The sequence below is a fragment of the Ipomoea triloba genome, chromosome 12 (assembly GCF_003576645.1).
Source record: "Ipomoea triloba cultivar NCNSP0323 chromosome 12, ASM357664v1".
In the NCBI taxonomy this organism is placed as follows: domain Eukaryota; kingdom Viridiplantae; phylum Streptophyta; class Magnoliopsida; order Solanales; family Convolvulaceae; genus Ipomoea; species Ipomoea triloba.
In genome coordinates, this window is record NC_044927.1 from 19390448 (window position 1) to 19408454 (window position 18007).

Genomic DNA, 18007 nt, shown 5'->3' on the forward strand with positions numbered 1-18007 from the left:
ACTAATCTACGCCTTTGATTTCAAATTCGTGTATGGTCCTGAGTTCTTGAATTTGTTGGATTATTTATATTATTTACATATATTTAAGCAGTGGTGAATTGGTAATTTTGTATGCATTTAAAATCTTAATATTATTATTTGTGAATGTTATGCATGATTTAAGGAAGTATATTTTTCGTAAGATTGTATTTTCTCATAGGATAATATTTTGGTTAGAATTGGATACTTCCAATTCCGTATGTAGTCACTTCATATTCCATCGATATGCATCGTAGTATAGATTCTAGTGCATCTATAAATGTGTGCAACTAAGGGCTATGGTATGCGGTATGTGTGGACTATATTGTAGTGTTATTTTGTGCATTCTAGGATTGTATGTGTGCTCATATTTCAGTGTGCACATTTAATCTAAGTATGATGGGTATAATGTGCACTAAATCAAGTATTGTGTACAGGGTTGATTTGTTAGTGTGCATGTCGTCATTTATATCTAGTCATTGTCTATTGTTCTTATTTTTTGGTTCGCTTATGTATTGTTTATGCACTTATGTATTGTGCGGGGTTTTAAAGGTGTGCACTCATGTTGATTTTGCATGTGCTCAAATTGTGAACTACTCATTTATTAATGCACAGAAATTTGTATGTATGTATATGTGTGTGTGTATATATATATATATATATATATATATATATATATATATATATATATACACATAGAGTCATGATCAGGTGTGGCCGTGCTCTCCCGTGCGGTTCACACCACTCAATGTTACGAAATACACCACTCAATGTTTTTTTTTTTTGAATACTACTTTCTCAACCTATTGAAGCACAAGAGTTAGTATTGCCTCCACTGAGACTCGAATCCACCACTTCCCGTATAAAGGGAAGGGTTTGATGCCACTGGACCACAAGGTCCTTGGCACACCACTCAATGTTAAGAAACACACCACACAAATATGCACTATGGTGTGTTTCTTAACATTGTGGTGTGTTTCATTGTGTTTCGTTGTGGTATGTTTCTTAACATTGAGGGTGTATTTCGTAACATGGAGTGGTGTGTGACCGCACGGCCGCACGGGAGAGCACGGCCGCACTTGAAATTATTTCTATATATATATATATATATATATATATATATATATATCTGTGTGTGTGTGTTTGAGAGAGAGAGAGAGAGAGAGAGTGAGTGAGTGCGCGCGCACACACACACATATCCCTAATTAGGTGAGAACCTGTGGACAAATTCAAACCACTGATCTAGTATATCTAACGGTTCAAAATAAAGAAAAATTTGTAATATTTATGTAAAAAAATCCGGTCATTTTAAAAATTTGTAATATTTATGAAAATGATCTCGCTCATTTTTTACTTGATTTCTCATCCATCAGATCTTACAGATCAATGGTTTGGATTTGTCACACATTCTTAGGGATTGGTTCTCATATGATTATACACACACACACACACACACACACACACAGATTTTAGTTCAAATGCGGCGGCGAGCTCCGGTGCAGTCATGCGGTATAATCTGCACCGTCCAATTTCATTAATCTTACTGAAAATCGCGTATGTTTAAGTGGAGTTATTAGGGTAATTTTAGTATTTATATTACGTGAATTGGAATGGTGCATTTTAGTACATAGTATGGTGCGTTTGAATATATGTTGTGGTGCGTTTTATTACGTATGTTGGTGCATTAACTGTGTTGTGGAATTTTGTGTTTTAATCTATCCGTTGGTGCATTTTCATACATAGAATGATGTGTAACTGTGTTGTGGAATGGTGTGTTTTAATACGTCGTCTGGTGCATTTTAATACATTGAATGATGTGTATTTTAACACATGTGTTTCTAATAAGTGTGGTGCATTTTAATACGTATAATGGTGCATATTTTAGCACATGTTCTCTTCTTTTTTTTTTTTTTTTTTGAAAACTAGCATATGTTTTCTAATATATGTAAATAGTGTATGCTTATAATCTGACATGAGGGACGTTGTGGTACATTTTAATACCTAGAATGATGTGTTTTATTAAGTATATTGATGAATTTTAAGTGAATAGACGCATTTGGTATATTGTGTGGAATGGTGTGTTTTATCGGTCCTCTGGTACGTTTTAGTACATAGAATAGTGTGTTCAGTAACATATATATATATATATATATATATATGTATATATATATATATATATGTATATATATATATATATATGTATATATATATATTGCGCGTTGATTTGATGAGTTGATATGATCTAATGACTGAAAATAGGCCACACCTAATGACCAGGCCACACCTGATCATGACTCTCTCTCTCTCTCTATATATATATATATATGCCTAATTATGTGCCTACATGGATATAAATAAATTAAAGGAGAAAAAAAGAATATACACGGATGTCCTTAGTTTGTTATGTAGAAAAAAAGAGTTTATTTTGGTGGCGACATACCTATTTTAATGGAACTTTAAAATTTTGATTGGACAGGTTTGTCCTTAATTGATATTGTGGGGGATTTGGATTAAAACATATCCAAATAGTATGGTAGCTAGCTGTAAAGCGTAATTAGTAGTAGTAAGACATACAAGTCAAGTTGAAAGGTAGGACAAGGATCGAGTAAGATTATCTTTCTAAGAGATACTTAAAATGGTCTTAAAACAAGTATATGATATATCTGCTTGCTTAATTTGAATGTTGACATGTTAATCAAGGTTTATCTTTGGTTTTTAGAACCAATCTGCTCGTACAGACAAATGTTCGTTATGGAAGATCAATTCAGGTTTGATGATATCTTGGACGGCTCCCCCACAAATTTTAGGTGTGATGTAATTGTTGTGGTTGTTAGGCAGCAGTAAATTAAAATAAAATATTCAATTTGCGGCCTGGATTGAGTTCGTGTGATCCTCTCAATCTTTTGGGAGAAGTATAAACTGAAACAGTTAAACATTGAATTATACCACAAAAGATCATAGATGAATTATTGAGAAATCAGGTTTATAGCGTGTTAATGTGTTATCTACGGTTTATTGTTTTTACATTTCTATTTTACTATTTTTGGTACAACTAAAGGTCAAAAAACTAACAAAGTAAAAATCCCCGTAGTCAAAATAATTGAATAACGGGGACAAAGAAAATATAATTCTACGATGTTAATAAAGTATTACGGAGTATAAAATATTTGTATCCGTGTTTTTAGGGATAGAACTAATTTAAACGAAGAAGATTTTAAATCTTATATTTTATTTTAAAGAATGACTATCCTAAGAATCCGTGAGACGGATCGTGTCAAGACGAAAATCTAATACTTATACTTAAAAATATAATACTATTCAGAAATAAAATGTTTGTTACTTATAAGGTAAAATATAATGCTTTAAAATCAAAATGTAAATGTATTACATTTTTTTAAAAAGTATTATACTTTTCCTTATAAGCAACAAATACTTTATTTCAAGTTAGTATTACATTTTTCAGTATAAGTATTACATTTTTATTTTGACCTAACCCGACCATTTCACGAATTTCACGAATAAAGATCCGTGAAAAGGTCTCACACAAATTTTTACCTATTTGAAATTACTTCTTTATCCTTTGCACAGGAATTTGAAAAGCAAATAACAATACCTAAGTACTACAAATTTGATGGGTGTATTCAATTAGGACTTTGAACTTATGAAAATTGCAATTAAATCCACACATTTTATTTTGGAGCAATTAAACCCACTGATCTATTGGTGACTTGTGATTGCAGGTCAATTAGGTTTCCGGCGGAACTACGACGAACCTTAGGCATTTATGTCAAAATCAGTCACCGGCGAACGGTTGCTGCCGGAGAAGCCGACCAAACTGGTCGCCATCTTCGTCAACTAGAGATGGGGACCAATTGGTTGCCATCTCCATCAACTAGAGATGGCGACCAACTGGTCGCCATCTCTGTCGAATGGAGGTGGCGACCAGTTGGTCGCCATCTCTATCGACTGGAGATGGGTCGCCATCTCTATCGACTGGAGATGGGTCGCCATCTCCAGTCGATGGAGACCAACTGGTCGCGACCTCCAGTCGACGGAGATGGCTTCTCTGGTGGCTAACATTTACCGGTGACTGATTTTGACCTAAATGCCTAAGGTTCACCAGAGTTTGCCCGGAGGTTCGTCATAGGGTCTTCAGAAACCTACTTGACCTGCAATCACAAGTCATCAATATGTCAGTGAGTTTAACTGCTCCAAAATAAAATGTTTGTGGATTTAATTGTAACTTTCAAAATTTTAAGGGCCTAATTGACTTCTTAGCAAAAGTTTGAAGGTGCATTTGACCTTTTTCCCAAAAAAATTTAAACTTTCGAAATCGAGAAAATTGTCATTTTGGTTCAATGACTATTATAGTAGTGTTAATTGTTATCCGCGACTTTCAAAAACGTTAATTGCGTACCTTGACTATGCATTTTTTCTCAATTTTGGTCACGCCGGCCAAATTGCCGGTCAAATGTGACCGGAAAAAATTAAATCACCTATCACTCTTAATTGGAAGGGGCAAATTCGTCAATTCCTTGGAAGGTCAACAGCATCACCATGAACGCTGTGAAGCGTTGCTTCACCAGGACGAATCGGCGCCGACGGTGAATGACAGCTCCGACAACAAGAGAGGATGTGGAGATGAAGCTTCGCACTATTTCCTAAAGAATTTGCAGAAAAATAAAATAGCCTGAATGGCTGTATCACCAGCCACCACACCTAGAGCTCCCTACATTTCTAATTACCCAATTCATTAAAACTAATTTTTTTTCAAGAAATTTTATGATAATATGACCCCTCTAATCTTTATCTCTCTTTTAGTAAATCTTTTCTCCTTCTTCCCCTCATCTTTTGGAGAGGTTTCTATCTCCGTCAACCCAAAACTGTACCAAAATCCGGCGACTCAATTACGAACCGATGGTCTTGCATTCATTCTCCTTCCAATCTTGACTGGGTTGGGATTTACTCATCGCTTGAGTCGTCAAACAGATACTTCATCGGCTACTTCTTCCTTTCTTCTTCATTCGCCTGAATCAGAATCCAGATCTGGCTCCATTTCATTCCGGCTTATCAACCTCCGGTCTAAGTTATCAACCTCAGACATAACAAGCTAAGGAATGACGAATTTGCCCCTTTCAATTAAGAATAATATATGATTTATTTTTTTCCGGTCACATTTGACCGGCAATTTGGCCGGCGTGACCAAAATTGAGAAAAAATGCATAGTCAAGGTACGCAATTAACATTTTTGAAAGTCGCGGATAGCAATTAACACTACTATAATAGTCATTGGACCAAAATGACAATTTTCTCTTCGAAATCTTTTAAAGTAAGAAATTTTAAATGACTTTTACAGCATATATATCTTTAGATTTTTATAAATTTTGTAGGAGTGTGCAAAAGTTTGTATGAGTAATATTTATTACCATTTAAAAATTTATTCATATTAAAAATTCTATAAAAGACAATAAAATTAAACTCTAAATTGAACACATCCTTAAAATTTTCATAACTTATATTGATACATTGTTTGTAATTTTCTTACAAAAAAAATTATTTTATATAATTATATATATTTTTTAAATAAATCATAACTAATGTAGTAAATACGGAGCGTTCTACGAACACACACGAAGTACTGGATCGGACCGGGTCTCAGTCCTTTTTTGATATGCTTGGTTGGTTTGGGTTAGGAGGCTCAGAATACGTGACATTGATTAGAGGTTCCCGAACTTATAGTTAGCGTATAGAAGTAGCCAAAAGTCCCCATCTCAGTAATAAATGTGGTATTTATTGCCAAGAGGAGGGAACAACTTCCAAGCTCACGACATTAAGGGCATGTAGAGCCCATGCACAGGCTTTGGCCGTGGCTGAAAGGGGCCTGCACACGTGCCCTAATGTTTATGAGGGCAAGGAATCCTGTTGTTTGGTCCAGGTCAGTCAATCTGTGCCGATCAGAATAGGTCGGGTGTGCAGGGACAGTTGGGGAGCCCGCATATAAGCTAGTAAGAACAACTTGGGCCGCACTCATCCCGTGTAGAGGTCCATTACCGACCATCGTATAAGCGCGGTAATTGGGAAATAATCTCCATCAATAACTATAATTTAATAAATAAATAGTAATAATTAGTAATTGACCTTTGAATCTATGATTACAATATAATTTTTTACAAAAATAATTCAAGAAGTACACAAAATTTGAAAAAAAAATAATTTTAACGTAATCTAATACTGAATATTTGAGGTAATTTAATATAATTTTTGTTATAAACATTTTATTTATTTTGCTATGAACGACAACCTATTTGTAGCAACAAATTTTGTTATTATGAATAGTAGCAAAGTATTGTTGTTCACAACAAATTTTTGCAATGAAAAACAACCTGCTGTTTGTGGCAAAAAAAAATTGTTACAAATAAGTTGTTGATCGTAGCAAAATAAATGGAGGTTGTTTTATTTTATTTTATTTTTTATGAATGTATATGAACGTTAAAAATGAAAATCAAAGTATATATGTATTTATGAAAGTTATGAAACTTATAAAATTTAGTAAGAATGGATAAAAAGTTTGTCTGGTTTAAATAGAGACAAAAATTCTACAGAGAAAGTTAAAAAGTTTGGATTAAAGCGTTGAATTTCAAATAAGAAAAAAAATTAAGCTAACAGAAATCTTAATGTGATAGTAGTATATAAAAGTTAATAAAGTTTTTGAACAATAGACTTTTAAAAGTTTAAATTAAATATCATTAGATTTTTAAAAACCTTTTAAAAGTATCAATGGAATACCATTAGACATTTAGGCCCTGTTTGGTAAATAATTGGCATATCAGTCAATTTTGTCCTATTTGACCATTATTAATTGTTTGACTTGGTTAAAAAAATCAATATAAGTGTTTAGTTAATAAGCTTTTTGTAACTCCAAAATACTAAATTTTCAAAGGCTACTCAAAGCAGCTTTTTCAATTAGCCTTTTGAGAAAAGAAATTATACTAAATAGCTATCAACTAACAGCTAATTTACCAAACACTTTTCCACAATCAGCAACTATTCAAATTTTGCATTCTTTATATGCATGTTTATATACAGCAACTTTCGTTTATATTCTTTTGAATTCTTTATATACAGAACTCTTCAAAATTTGCATTCTTTATATGCAACAACTCTACAATAAAAAGTACAGCAATTAGACACTGAGTTAAGTCAAGTTGATGAGTTGTCCAATGAATTGAAGAGTACTTGATGGCTTTGATCAAACTTCATGACTGCCCAAATCAAATGCTTGTGTTTTTTAGTTCAAAAGATACGGTAGATGGGTGCTTTTATGTGTCTGATTCAATTAAAGAGGCTAGACTGAAGTTATTTTTAATCTAATTTTTAATAATATTAAGTTTAATTAATATTAGTATACAAAATTTATATATTTAGAAACTACACTAAAAGTACTATTAAACTGAAAAAATAAATAAAAAAATAAATAAATATCTTTGCGCTTTGGGCAATGACGCAGCTAGTGAGGTTCCAACTGAGGCGCGTCTATTGCTGGTTGAAAACTGTTTCCAAACCCCCTCTATGGCTTGGGTTCGTCCTAAGCCTTAGAGAATATTTGAAAGGGCTTTCTTCTTTGAAAAAATTGAAAAAACAAATTTAAAAATAAAAAAATATTAAAGAAAATCAACAAAGAAGAAAGAGTTGGTTTGACCAATAAATAGTAAGTAAGACAGATAAAATGGGACATAAAGAGTATATTTTTTTGGTGTTTGAATATACAAATGGGTCCAAGAGATGCTTGTCATTTAAGATTAACAACAACAACAATAGACATTTTGGACTTTTATTTATACTACTTATTCCCTTTCAATTTCATGTATACCAAACATTAGAATTACAATTCCCAGTAATTGTATTCTTTCAAACTAAACACTGAAATTTAAACTCTCACTTTATTCCCACGCACATTATTTTTTTCTCATAAAATTATAATTCTTTTCCGACCTAATTCCTCCCCTCCAAGCAAACGCCCTGTAAAATCAACGAAAAAAAAATCTAGTCTAGGTGTACAATTCTTTATTCAAAAGTAACTGAAAAAATATAAAATTTATTCAATTACATATTTATCATTTTTGGTAAATATCTTTTATATATATGATATTTGTTTCTTACTTTACTTATTTGAAGAAAGATAACATTTCACCATTGAAAAGAAGATGCCACTCAACTCACCATAAAATGTTGCACCTTACCAAAAAAAAGTGTGTATGTCGCTACTTTTTTTTTAATAAATTTTTTTGTACTTATTCCGTTACCAAATATATTCTATTAATTACAATATGTATATATAATATATATTTTATATCATTTATTATGATATCAATATTAAAAATTTAATTAAAATAGAAAAAAAAAACTATTCACATTTGCAAAAAATAATATAATCATTCTAAAATACAATACCTACCAAGTTTCATGTAATTTTTAAGAACTCGCTTTTAAATATATAAATAAATAAATAAAGAGTTGCCTTTAATTGTTGGAATTTATGAGCAACTATAGGGAGGTAATCGTCCCCATTTTGGTACAGGGATGAAATGATGAATATGCTGCCTCCACGCAGTGTAATACCAGCAACCTATGCATCCCATATTCCAACTACTATTGTCTTCTAGACATTAATAAGTCAATCTACTCTCAAACTATCAAACGCAACCCTGTCTGTGGAATTCATAAGTTGTTTTTGTTGTTAATAGGGAAAAGGAAAAATAACAACTCCGTATTATTATATATATTTTTTAAATAGTTGAATTAACGTGTAGTGTAAATTCAATCTTTTAATAATTTGAAGTTTAAATCTCATTCACAATTTAACTTAGGGCGTGTTTGGTTCGCAAAAGGAAACCGGAATCGAAATGGGAATCAAATACTTAATACTAATGGATTTTGGTGAAAGTATTTTGCATGTTTGGTAGTAGGGTGAAATTGGATTACTAATATTGATGTTTGGTTATGTATGACCTTATAATGGGAATAAAGTTTTTTAAAATACAAAAATAAAAAGTTAAGGCAATTGATCCTAATATAATGACATCCAAAGCACTAATATAAACAAAAAAAAAATCTAAAAAAAAATCTAAAAGCACTAATCCAAACTTAAAAATCAGATTACAAATAAGATGGATGATACTCGTTTTTAATTAGGGAATGGAGTTTTTAATTGAATGGGTAATCAAATCCCATTGTTGTGTTTTAAAAAATTGTCTAACCAAAGACTAACTATGATTGTGATTGCCAAGGATCTTGTGGTCCAGTGGCATCAAACCCTTCTCTTTATACGGGAGGTGGTGGGTTCGAGCCTCAGTGGAGTCAATACTGACTCTTGTGCTTCAATAGGTTGAGAAAGTGATTTTGATTCTCATTCCTGGCTAGAGTGTAAACTCATGAACTAATCACACCTTTAAACTTAAACTAGGGGGAATCGCCACCTGGGTCCGATTCCCACAAGTGACAATTCCCCCGAGCTAGGTCCTGTACCTCCCGGAGCAAGCGGGGATTAGTCGAGTGAATTCAGACCATTAAACGGGTGGAGAAATACCCGAAAGCAACATTTTTTGAAAACTTTTTTTTTTGAGAATTGAAAACTTTTATTTTAAAATGTTAATTTGGTCATCTAAGCATCAACATTCCTTTTATATATCAGTTTACTTGATACACGCACTACACGAAACAGTGAAATATTTATGTCTTAAATACCAACATATATTTCTTCATTGATTTACCTACTATACAGAGGTCCATTACTAAATTAAACACAATGAATTTTATTAGTTTACTTACAAATTTTTCATTTTTAAACACAATGAATCACATATCTTGTACAAGTTTGATATATACTTTTTACCAATCATTAGTGGACATATTTGAGCACTCCTTTAGGACATGGGTCAAGTAATGCAATATATTGGAGGAAGATTAATGCTTAAAGTGTTGGAAACATTAGCATAAAAAAGTATTTTAAGTAATGTTTCAACGTATTAAGTTGACAGGAATCCACTTGTTATTTAGGTCATGTCAAAATGGATTCGTATTCTCCTAGTTAAGAGGATAAATTTGATATTTTATATGCTCGAAATGGGTAATGGGTGTAACAGAAGTTAATTCAAACAATATATCAATTGAGTTGGAAAAGTGGTGTTTGGGGAGGCTTTTAAATAGTCCTTGTCCAACATTGTAAAATTATGTGTTTGTACTATTGTACTAGTATAAATACACTTCAATTTTCAAAGAATTTGAATTGTGTAACATAAATGCTCTCTCACTCTCACTCTCACTCTCGTGCAAGTAGGGTGGGGGAGGAGGTGCAAATCTAACCCAAAAATGTACTCTTGTAAAAGTGGGCACACAAGGGTTTAGGTGTTGATTTTTGCCAAAACAAGGTGAAGGAAGAAGGCGAGGCCTCGTATGAGCTTGCATACTATACGCCCATATAAAGGGATGTGCAACTTTATCAGTACAAGGCCATGTACCCTTGTATGAAGGGTCGTATAACTTTTTACCTCCCTTGTACGGCCAAAGCAGTTGCAAAGGAACATTTCCCTTGGATGCGGGCACGACGTATGCCCATACTGGTCTCGGATCCAACACGTACACTCCTGGTTTAACCCGTCAAAGCGATTATCAAAGTCAAATAGTAACAGCGAGTCGATCAGAGCACGTACCGGTTGTACCAACTGCATAGACAAGACACTAATTAAAACACCGTCTCATTAAGGAGTAATAGTTATGGAGGCTATCACACTTATTGAGGAGAGACGCACAAGAACTCATTTTAAATCAACTAAAAGGAAAAACAAAACCACCTGAATTAATCTATTTGAAGGTATGTTTGTAATTTTAAATCAATACAAATGTGAGGCAATAGTAAATATTTTATTTCTTTTATTGACGATAGCACACTATACTTATGCGTACTTGTGTTGGTGATTCATTCTTTATTATAATAAAGTGAAAAATTAACTTAACAAAAAAAAAAATAATTAAAGTGGTTTGAAGTGATCAAGGTGGTGAATATCAAATACATATTGGTTATTATTACAATGTGCAAAATGGTATCTTATATGAGTGTATGACACCGTATTAAAATCAATCAAACTATGTTGCCTATGCATCGTGGCAGTGTATACAGATATGTTGGTCATGTTCTTGGAATCTTACCCATGGTTCTATATATGGTTGCTATTCTTTTGTGCAACTAGTTTTCATGGCACACACTAGCTTGTTGGTGAAGGACACTCTGTATTATTTATGAGATAAAATTGCTTTGGCTGCTTTTTATCAAAAATGGGGAAAGAAGGGAAGATGAGTGTTTTTGTTGCATTGGCTCATAGTTAACTTTTCCAAAAATGTCAAAGGGCGATATTGTTAGTATAATATTTGTATTGACATATTTTTAGTCAAAATTAACATAGATTAGGAAATGTTGTTAGTGTGTTATTTTGTTAGTTTCCTAATCTAAGAGAAATTGAAGATTGTCAAATCAAGGAGATTCAATAAGTATGGAAAGTAAAGAAGGTTGGAGATTCGAATCCAACAAGATCATGGAGGTTTCCTATTCACTCTTGAAGGGGAAGATCTTGAAGATATGTCTCTTATTGTGCTATTTTTCACATAACTCTCTCTACATAGATCAAATTGAGTTGATTAAGATGTTATTGGAAAGTTAACTCATCACGTGGCTACAACTTTCTAGAAGAAAGCATTCTCATATTTTAATGGAAAAGTGCTCAAAAATTTTGTTGAAGTCAAATCAGAGAATCTACCATGTTTCCATCTATGTTTCCTTTTACTCTTGGGAAGTTTTTTTTTTTTTTTTTGAGTTCACTCTTGGGAAGTTTGTTTACAACGAAATAGTCAGTTGGGGTTTAGACTACTAATATACTGTATATTCCCAAGGGTGCTTTGAGAATGGCGGGGAAGAAATGCTATCATTCTAACAAGGGATTAAACAGTAGGTCACTCAAGAGATTTTCTAAGTACTGCACTACAGTTTGACCTTAAAGAAATTGGTTACCATTATTTGTTGAATCTCCTCTATTTGGCGATCTTCAATATCTTCAAAGATTCAAAAACTAACAAAGCAATACACCACCAACCTTTCCTAATCTAAGTTAGTTTTGACTAAAAATACGTCAATACAAATATTATGCTAACAATCTCCCCCTTTGGTGTTTTTGGCAAAACTAACATATGAGCCAGTACAACAAAAACACTCATATGATTGTTTGCACTTCATGATTTGTTATAACTCATAAACAAGTGGTTACTCTTTATTAATTACTCTATAATAGAAAAAACATGGGGATATGAATAATAATTCATGTGGTAATATAATCTGATTGTTTTCATAATTAATTCATACAATCACTAGTACATAATCAGTCATTTGCGTCCAAAGTTGTGGACAATCTGCGTCTGAAGTAGCTTGGACGCATATGCCACAGATGTAGATTGGTTGAATAATATGCGGTTAAAGTAAAATCAGACGCAAAAATTATTAAAATCTGTGTCAGATCCTGGGCAAGATCAGACACAGATTGTATTTATTTATTTTTTTACATATACAATATGCATCCGATCTTGCCCAAGATCAGATGCAGATTTTAATAATATTTTTTAAAATTTATTTCATGTACAATCCAACATTATCCTGTCAACATTTACAATATTTTAGATGATCTCAACACATATCAAACCACACCAGTAGCACCGGAGGATGATGCCAAGGCCTTCTCAACTGAGTCCCTAATGGCCTTCCACATTTGACAACCAAAAGCGAAATGCATAACCTCCTCAAAGAGAGAGGATATCATCATGCAATGGACATGATGGCTTGGTCTTGTTGAACCCACAATGCATAAGCAAGGTTCGGCACAACAGTAGCACCGGAGGACGACGCCTCACTGGTCAGAAGAGACAAAGTTCTACACGTAGGCTATCGCACCATCAACATACCCTATCAGATTTTGCCCACATAAGAATGGCACAAGTTGCGTCCGCCAGAACAAGAAATTTCATGTAGTTAACTTGATACTTACAAAATGATGTGCCATGGACAAAAAATCCATGACCTTGGGAAGCAGCAGCCACATCGGAGATGGTCCACTCGTCAACTTCCCTAGAATGGGCAACCAATAGGAAAAAAAAAAAAAAAAAAAAAACTATTGATACCAAATGAGAACTTGTATTGCAGAATAATAGAAATTGTTCCAGGATACAATACACATATATATACATAGAAGGGTTACAACATAACTAGAACTAGTAAGTGCTAATAATAATAATTACTTACCCAAAAGAGATAATAATAATAATAATAATAATAGTAGTAATAATAATAATAATTGAACGTCAAATGATTCTGTAGTACTTTCGGCGTCAACGTCTTCTTCCGGATATAATGATACATGCATGTTGAATAAAAGAGGTAATAGATTCTATCTATACTTGAATTTTCAGCAAAAAAAAATAATAATAAAAAAATAAAAAAAAAATTAAAATAAAATGGCGCGCGTGGAAGATGAAACATCGCAATCTTCCAGAGAAGGACAAGGTTAACGATAAAGTCGTAGACAAAAGTCTCATCCTGTATGTTTCCAGCAAACCTTGAACAAATGTATGTAGAATGATACATGCATTCACCTGATAAAACGAAAATCTTTGCGCAATGTAACGCATGCATGCATGTATCACTTTTACTAATGACGACCCCACTTTCCACTCTTTATCAATCGATTCTTCTTACGTTCATCTCATCTTGTAAAAGTTCCGACCAAATTAATCCCTAATTACGTCAACTAATTATTTATATTCGTTTTACACTAGATTACATTTACGTTGTATAATCTTCACATTTGGACTCTTAATGGCAAATGTTTACTGGTGAAAAAAAAATTCAAAAAATACTTCAGATGTTTATATTTTCTGATAATTTAATTAATAGTAAATTTATTGTATTTTGTGACAATTAGATTCAATTAAATTATACTCCGTATATTGGAATAGCTTATATCTTAGTATTATCTATGTCACTGAAAATATTATGTGGTTCAATTATCGACAAATAAGTTAAAATTTTAAAAATTTTATTTATGATAAATTATCTAATCAAGATAGTTCATTTTGAGTTTGTTCTCATATTGTATTAATTTGAAAAACATTTAGGCTTTGTTTGGTAAATAATCAGCCTATCAGCCAATTTTGATATATTTGACCACTATTAGTTGTTTGGTTAATAAGCTTTTTGTAACTTCAAAATGTTAAAATTCAAAAGGCTATTCAAAGCAGCCTTTTCAGTTAGCTTTTTGAGAAAAGAAATTATACCAAATAGCTATCAACTAACAGCTAATTTATCAAACAACTTTCTACAATCAACTAATATTATCAACAAATCATACCTTCTAACCCAAACAACCAACCAATCAGCTAACAGCCATTTACCAAACATGGCCTTAAAGAGCTTGCAATTAAAAGAAAAAGTATTTTATAAATAAAATCATCTGAATGAACGAAATAGATTTTGTATAGTGAAAGCATTTACAAATGCGTTCTGGTTAGTTGAATATTAATTGTTATTCAAAAACTATATATACCTACGGCCAAATTTCCAACATTAATTATCGACCCCACAACTTTTTATAGTTGTTTGTTTGTTTTTTTTTTTTTGTTTGTTTTTTTTTTTTGTTTAAACTCACACACTACTTATTAATATATTTTTTTAATTGTAAAATGATAACTTCTCATAACAATATTTATTTATATCTTTATACAACTTTTATTTACAACAACAATCAGACAATAGTAACCCAATGGGGTAGCTCAAGTGGCAAGTGAGCTCTCTTTGTGGGGAAGAATTTCGGGGAGAACCCAGGTTTGATTCCCACAAGTGACGATTCCCCCTGGGCCAGTTCCCGCTCCTCCCGGAGCAAATGTGACTATGTGATGTGTTTATGCGTATCTAATGGTGCGTTTTATGGTGTAATTCGTGCATTTCCATACCTAATTGTGCGGCCACACCGGCCGCATGTTAAGGCCTAGCCGCTCTAGAACTTGGTCCTCTATGTGTGTGTGTGTGTCTATATATATATATATATATATATATATATATATAACAAACTAAAACATTACTTCATGAAACTATTTTTCTATTTTCAGTTTCATTCTCTATTGTCTATTCTTTGTTTTCTATTTAAAAAACTTGTTTACTAATACTCTTTTTAAATTTTTTTTTTTACTTTTTTAGACTAGCGTTATAAAATTTCACATAAGTGTAATTTTAAGTGATTTTTAGACCTTATATTTAAAATATTTTTTTAGATATGTTTGGTTTAAATGGTATAAAATATAATTTTTACTTTTAAATTTAATATATGTAATATTTTTAAATTTTATATCCGAAACAAAATTTAATGAAATGTGTGTCTGTGTCTGTGTGTAAACATATACATATACATATATATAATTGAGTTCCTGTGCGGTTGGGTGTTTCCCGCGCGGTTGCGCGGTTAAATCTAAGCCGTTGATCTTACCTAAATCAACGTCCAGGTAGGATTAACAATAATTAAAAAAAAAAAAAAAAAACACGGTGACAATTTGGTCTTTTGGAATCTAGGTAAAATTTAAGTTGCATGGTTTTCCTTCTTAAGGTGCGTGGTTTTTGTGTTTAAGGTGTATCGTTTTTTTACAATGTGGCTTAAGGTGCGCCAGTTGTTGAAAACTTAAGTACGTCGATCTAAAGCATTAGGTGGGTGGTTTTTGTGATTAAGGTACGTCAGCTGTTGAAACTTAAGGTGCGTCGGCCTAAAGCTTTAGGTGCGTGATTTGTATACTTAAGGTGCGTCAGTTGTTAAAACTTATTGTGTACCATTTTAAAACTTTAGGTGCGTGGTTTGTCTTCTTAAGGTGTTTTGTTTGTGTGCTTAAGGTGCGTCTTTTTGTGTTAACCGCACAACCACACGGGAAGTTATATTTGCCCTGATCTAGTGGTTCTGGTGCAAGAATTTGCTAAGGTGCAGACGTGCGGTTTAATCTGAGCCATTGATCAAATCTAGATCAACAGCTCAAATCAATGAAAATGACACACTTTAAGTACACAAACCACGCACCTTAAGCACACAAATAAAGCACCTTAAGAGCACAAACCACACACCTCTAAAGTTTTAAAATGAGGTACCTTAATATAATAGCTGACGCACCTTAAGTACAAAAACCATGCACTTTAAGAAGGAAAATCATGCACCTTAAGAAGGAAAACCACGCACCTAAAGTTTTAAACTAGCGCACCTGGCCTTAAGCACAAAAACCATGTACCTTAAGAAGGAAACTACACATCTTAAACACACAAACCATGTACCTTAAGAAGCAAACTACGCACCTTAAGAAATAAAACAACGCACCTAAAGCTTTAGATTGACGCACCTTAAGTTTCAACAAAAATACACCTTAAGTTCTCGCTGAAAAACTGATGCACCTTAAGCACAGAAATCACGCAGCTAAAGAAGGTAAACCACACACCTAAAGCTTTAGAACAACTAGCATACTTAAGTTTTAACAACTAGCGCATCTTAAGCTCAAAACCACGCACCTTTAGCGCACAAACCACGCACCTTAAGAAAGAAAACCACGCACCTTACGAAGAAAAACCACGCATCTTAAATTTTACCTAGATACAAAAAGACCAATTTGTCACCGTATTTTTTTAAAAAATAATTGCTGACCTTAGACGTTTATTTAGGCAAAACCAATAGCTCTCATCTAATCGCACAACCGCACAGGAGCCACCCACCCGCACGCGAACATATATATATATATTCCTCCGATGTCTAATATATTTGAAATTTCAATATCTGATATTCAAACAAAAATTGTATTAAGATACATGTATACATGTGTGTAATAAACATTTGCAAACATAAATAATTATTTAGCTATTACCTTGAGTGGGCCACTTTTGTGACTAACACACTCGCCTTATGCTAATAGTTCATTTATGTTAATAAACCTTAATTTGTGTTGTAAATATAAATATAAAATGATTATTTAGCTATTACCATGAGTGGGCTGTTTTGGCGACAAACACACTCGCCTTATGCTAATAAATCATGTATGCGAATAAAGCTTAATTTATTTGTCGTTCTATTATAACATATAAATTAAGAGTGCACCAAATGAATATTTAGCTAACTTGTGGCATAAAAGGCTTGGCCATATATCCAAAGAAAGGATATTGAGACTTATTTAGGTTGGAATTTTGTCTCAATTGGATTTTTTCTGACTTGAATGATGCATGTATGTGCCGATTGCATAAAGGTAAAGCAAGTCAAACATGTATCAAAACACTCAGCCACAAGAAGCTCATGATTACTTGATTTAATACATACAGATATCTGTGGCATTTTTTATGTTCCGTCTTGGGGCGGTGAGAAATACTTTATTACCTTTATTGAAGGCCATTATGGGCATCGTTACATATATTTACAATATGAAAGATCTCAGTCTCTGGATGTCCTAGAGACATTCATATAGGAAGTTTAGAGACAATTAAATAGAAAGGTAAAGACAATTTGATCAGATAGATGTGGTAAGTATTATGGGAAAACATCATAAGTTGGGCAAATTCTTGGCCCATTTAAGAAATTCCTCGAATCTAAGGGCATTTGTGCATAATACATAATAACAGAATGGTGTGGAAGAAATGTGAAATCGTACTTTTATGGAAATGGTTAAGAATATGGTCAATAAACTATATATTGCATGTTTCATTGTGGATGTATGCATTAAAGACAGCATCATACTTGCTCAATTGGTTCCTAATAAGGTTGTTTCTAAAACACCTTATGAACTGTGGAGAGGAAGGAAACCTAGTTTGAGACATCTTCACATTTGGGGCTATCAAGCTAAAGTGAGGATATATAATCCACATGAAAATAAATTGGATTCTAGA

General features: G+C 32.8%; 1 pseudogene; it reads left to right on the top strand.

The window, feature by feature from the left end:
* Positions 1-7498: 7498 nt before the first annotated feature.
* LOC116000552 lies at positions 7499-7640 on the top strand (annotated as a pseudogene).
* The last annotated feature ends 10367 nt before the right edge of the window (positions 7641-18007 follow it).